Source organism: Pongo pygmaeus, chromosome Y (genome assembly GCF_028885625.2).
Source record: "Pongo pygmaeus isolate AG05252 chromosome Y, NHGRI_mPonPyg2-v2.0_pri, whole genome shotgun sequence".
Taxonomy (NCBI): domain Eukaryota; kingdom Metazoa; phylum Chordata; class Mammalia; order Primates; family Hominidae; genus Pongo; species Pongo pygmaeus.
The window spans coordinates 2054156-2059933 of record NC_072397.2 but is presented as its reverse complement, the minus strand read 5'-3'; positions in this window follow the sequence as shown (position 1 = coordinate 2059933).

Here is a 5778-nt window from a genome sequence, read left to right as displayed (position 1 = left end):
GAAAGAGAAACAAATGAGAAAGAGAAAGAAAAAGAAAGAGAAAGAAAGGAGAAAGAGAAACAAAGGAGAAAGAGAAAGAAAAAGAAAAAGAAAAAGAAAGAGAAAAAGAGAATAAGAGAAAGAAAGGAGAAAAAAGAGAAAAGGGAAAGAAAAAGAGAAAAAGAAAATGAGAGAAAGAGAGAAAGGAAGAAAAAGAAGAAAGAAAAGAAAGAAGAAAGAAAGAGAGGAAGGAAGGAAGGAAAAGAGAAACAAAGGCAGGCAAAGAAACAAAGAAAATAAAGAAAAGAATAAAGGAAACATGAATCTCAGCTAAGGTCAACTGGGACATCAAAATGGATTACAATAGTCTATTATATTATTACTAATGAATTATATGGTTATTTACTGGGATTCTACTATGTGCACGAGAGAATTAGCACCAGGAATAGGAGAGAGATACAGAGGCTGTGTCCCCACGCGCAGGGAGACTGGCCCACATATCTTACAACAACCAGGAATGTTGCTTTCCAGGCTGCTAAATTTCAAGGAGAATCTCATGGGAGGGAGGCACTGTGCTATCAGGAATTGTTGCTAGTGGGCTGAACTTTGACCCCACAGGTGCTATTTAACAGAACAAGATTCCCTAGAGAAACCTCAAGCTGTTTCTGTTTAGAATGTGGCTAACATCACTGAAGCCCTCCTGCATGACCAGGGTTTGACAGGAACTGACCACCCCACCCCACAGTAATGTTTTAGGATCAGGCCCCCTGAAGGGCCACACTGTGGCCATCTTTGCCTCTTCCACTAAAAAGTACACCAGATACGGTGGCTCATGCCTGTAATCCCAGCTCTTTGGGAAGCTGAGGCAGGAGGATTACTTGAGCCCTGGGGTTTGAGACCAGCCTGGGCAACATAGCAAGATCCCATTTCTACCAAAAAAAAAAAAAAAAAAAAAGAGCCAGGCATGGTGATGTGCACCTGTGGTCCCAGCTACTTGAGAGGCTGAGGCAGGAAGATTGTTTGAACCCAGGAGATGGAGGCTGCAGTGACTCGAGATCGCAGCACTGCACTCCAGCCTGAGCAACAGTGTGGCCTCATATCTTTCTTTCTTTCTTTTTTTTTTGAGACGGAGTTTTGCTCTTGTTGCCAAGGCTTGAGTGCAATAGCTTGATCTCGGCTCACTGCAGCCTCCGCCTCCCAGGTCCAAGCAATTCTCCTGCCTTTGCCTCTCAAGTAGCTGGTATTACAGGTGCCTGCCACCACACCCAGCTAATTTTTTTGGTATTTTTAGTAGACACGGGTTTTCACCATGTTGGCTAGGCTGGTCTCAAACTCCTGACCTCAGGTGATCTGCCCACCTAGGCCTCCCAAAGTGCTGGGATTACAGGTGTGAGCCACTGCTTCCAGCCTATGACCTCATAAATCTTACAACTGTGTTGATAAAAAGACATATTTTCTGGACTGTGTGCATGATTTATATTCATTATTATTATAATATATATTTTTTCTGATTTGAGAGACATTAACTTAAAGCATTGTTGTGGACCCTGAAGAGTTTCATGAGATCCTCACACTCAGCTTAGGATACGTGTTGGGGAAGTTGGCCCTGGGTCAACCAGAAGTCCTAAGGACAAGGCCCCCACCCTGCAATATCCTTTTCTCTCTTCCAGTAGGGGTGTCCTTCGTGTAAGCTCCTCCAGGGAGCATCTCCTGCCCCTGCTGTCCTGGCCTGTTCTGGTTTAGGTGAATGCAATTTCAAACGTGCTTATGAAATCCTGAAATAGACAGGAATTTGTAAACCATGCTACTGTAGGCTGAATAATGTCCTGTCCTTCCCAAAGATTTCCACACCTGAATCCCCCAGAACCTGTCACTATGGTAATGTCATATACGGCACCAAGGAACATTGCAGGTGCAATTGAGGTTACAAACTATTTATCTATCTATCTATCTATCTATCTATCTATCTATCTATCTATCTATCTATTTATTTATTTATTTAAGATGGACTCTTGCTCTGTTGTCCAGGCTGGAGTGCGGTGGCTCCAGCTCGGCTCACTGTAACCTCTGCCTCTCGGATTCAAGCGATTCTCCTGCCTCAGCCTCCTGAGTAGCTGGGATTACAGGTGCATGCCACTGTGGCTGGCTAATTTTTGTATTTTTAGTAGATACGGGGTTTCACCACGTTGGCCAGGCTGGTCTCGAACTCCTGGCCTCAGGTGATCTGCCCGCCTTGGCCTCCCAAAGTGCTGAGATGACAGGCATGAACCTTTAAATAGGAAAAGTATGCTGGATTTCCTTGGTGGGCCTTATCCGATCACACGGGAGCCCTTGAAAGAACAGAACTTTCTCTGGCTGGAGGGAGGAGAGAAGGTGAGGGACATGGCACACGAAATCAGTGAGATTCTAATGGTGAGCTGGACTCTAAGTGGCCCCTGCTGGCTTCAAGATGAAGCAGAGCTGGCTTATGGATGGAGCAGACACTTTCAAGGACCAGAGATAGGACTCTAAGAGCTCAGGGTTGTGCTCCCCACACCCCTTCTATGACAATCAGTGAGGAAAGGAAGACTTCAGTCCCATGACAGCAAGAGACTGCATTTTCTAAAAATGGGAATAAGCTTGCAAACCAATTCTTTCCAGGGCCTCCTGCAAAGGGCCCAGGGGGTAGACATCGTCATTTTGACCTTTTGTGACTGTACTAGTCCATTTTCACGCTGCTGATAAAGACATACCTGAGACTGGGTAATTTATAAAGAAAAAGAGGTTAAAGCCAAGGCGGGTGGATTACCTGAGGCCAGGAGTTTGAGACCAGCACGACCAACATGGTGAAAACCTGTCTCTACTAAAATTACAAAAATTAGCCAGGCATGGTGGCAGGCACCTGTAATCCCAGCTACTCCGGAGGCTGAGGCAGGAGAATTGCTTGAACCTGGGAGGCGGAGGCTGCAGTGAGCTGAGATCGTGCTATTGCACTCCAGCCTTGGCAACAAGAGTGAAAACTCCATCTCAAAAAAAAAAAAAAGAGCTTTAATGGACTCACAGTTCCATGTGGCTGGGGAGGCCTCACAATCATGGCAGAAGGTGAAAGGCACATTTTATATGGCTGCAGACAAGACAGAGAGAGCCAACCGAAAGGGATTTCCCCTTATAAAACCATCAAATTGCTGGGCACGGTGGCTCACGCCTGTAATCCTAGCACTTTGGGAGGCTGAGGTGGGTGGATCAGCTGAGGTCAGGAGTTCGAGACCAGCCTGGCCAACATGGTGAAACCCCATCTCTACTAAAAATACAAAAAATTAGCCAGGCATGGTGGCACATGCCTGTAATCCCAGCTACTCGGGAGGCTGATGCAGGAGAATCTCTTGAACCCAGGGGGCGGAGGCTGCAGTGAGCCGAGATCCTGCCATTGCACTCCAGCCTGGGCAACGAGAGTGAAACTCTGTCTCAAAACAAAACAAAACAAAACAAAACAAATAAAAAAAAACCCATCAGATCTCATGAGACTTATTCACTGCCATGAGAATGCTGTGCGAGAAACCGCCCCCATGATTCAGTTATCTCCCACTGGGTCCCTCCCACAACACATGAGAATTATGGGAGCTACAATTCAAGATGAGATTTGGGAGGGGACACAGCGAAACCATATCAGTGACCTTGAGCAAGTGACCTGGTTGAGCCCGTTTTTGGGACATCTTACCTGCAGACTTGAGATAATAACTTTGTGTTGTTTAAAGCTGCTACATTCGTGGCCATTTATTACAGCAGTGGGTAAAAACATTCACATGGAAATCAAAGCCAATATATGACAGATGATGAAATGAGCCTCTGAGAAGATAAGTGGGTTGCAGGGAAGGTAGGGGTGTCTCCCAAACCATTGCTGGAAGCACCAGGTGATGCATTCTGCTTTTAGCCCCCCAATTCTTGGCTCTAGACATCACTATCCTTTTGCTCACAAACATCCTTTTAGATAACTACCAGAAGTCCCCAAAGGGAGGAGCATGTTGGGCTACAATAAGCCCACTCTCCTGCTGCTCCTGGTGGAATCCTTGGTCCTTCTGAATTTGGCAGTGAGGTCACGGTTTCACACCCCATGCAACGGCAGCTCTCCTGGGAAAACTTTAAGGTGGGGACAGGGGTGACTGTGGATCTTCCCAATGCTTCTGGCTGGGTGCCCCGGCCACACCTAAGCATACCTGGCCACACCTGAGGATACCTGGGCACGCCTCAGGATATCTGGCACACATGGCCAAACGAGAAAGCTTCAGTTTCCTCATCTGTAGGACAGAGGGTTGCAAAGGCCACAAAGACCCTTCTTAATCCAGCCTGGTCACCTGGCCACACCTGAGCACACCTGGTCACATCTGAGGTCGCCAGGTAGGTCTCTGTATTCCAATCATCTTAGATCTGCACCAGAGCCCGCCCAGTGGCTGGGTGCAACCTGCACACTGGGGGTGCCCCTTAGTGCCTGTTGAGGTTCTGTGAGGAGTGAGGCCTGGAGGGTTCACTTCCTATGGGAGTGGGGATGCATCCCAATGGGGGCCAAAGTTCCAGATGGGTTGTGGCCCTGCAAGGTGCCAGGGTCCCAGTGAGATGTGGAGTGTGGGGTTCTGGCTCCCAGCAGGGATAGGGTTCCTGGCTAGGGTCAGGTGACTTGCTGGTGGAGATTCTCATTCCTGGACCTTGGCAGGGGCTGGGGGTGCCCATCGGCATGTGTGTGAGGGTGCAGACCTAGAGTGAAGGTGGAGGTCCGGGTCCTGGGGATGACAGGGTTGGTGATTTAGGGTCCCAGTGTTGCGGGAGAGGGGTCCCGATCTAGCCTCCAAGAGTGGGTTCTTGGATGTTGCTCAAGAAGTAATTCAAGGTAAGTCATAAGAGTACAGGGAAGTTTCAGTTTACTAGAAACTATTCCATTACATGCTGGGTGTGGTGGCTCACACCTGTAATCCCAGCACTTTGGGCGGCCGAGGTGGGCAGATTACCTGAGGTCAGGAGTTTGAGCCTAGCCAGGCCAACATGGTGAAATCCCGTCTTTATTAAAAATACGAAAATTATCTGGGCGTGCTGGTGCATGCCTGTAATCCCAGCTACCAGGGAGGTTGAGAGAGGAGACTCTTGAACCCGGAGGCGGAGGTTGCAGTGAGCTGAGGTTGCGCCACTGCACTCCAGCCTGGGCCACAGAGCCAGACTCTGGCTCAAAAAAAAAAAAAAAGAAAAAAAAAGAAACTGTTTTGTCATAGACGTGTAACACCTTGCATTTGTTTTAAAGCTTTCTTCTATAGGGGTCTGTCTTATCTATGTAAAAGCTAGGTTACGTCTGACGGCGTGACATTTATTCCTTAGTTGATTTAGAGAGAGCCATCCTTTGCATTTTTGCGCCCAAGCACGTCAAAGCATTACTGTAATTATCTTTAAAAGCATATGTGGTTACGCGATATGGCGACATCCAGACATTCTGCTGTCGTCTGTGTTTGTCCTTGGAGGCATTATTAAGTCATTTCTTCAGCCGTAAACATCTTATGACCATGGGCTGTGACCGGCAAGGAATGTGTCTTCCTGGTTTTTAAGATGGAGTTGATGATTAAAATGGTGTCACCCCAGCTCTCCCAGGCTCCTGTCTCCCAAACACAGTGGGTGTTAGGATCCGTGTGGAGTCCCGGATGCCAGGTCTGGGGTCCCCTGAGGGACCAGGTGTGGGACTGGGAGGGTTGTGGTGGGGTGAAGGTCTGAGTGTCTGGGTGGGAGGATCCATGAAGAATTCCAATAGGAGTTTGCTGGGGGGTCCATGTGGGACTTCAGCCT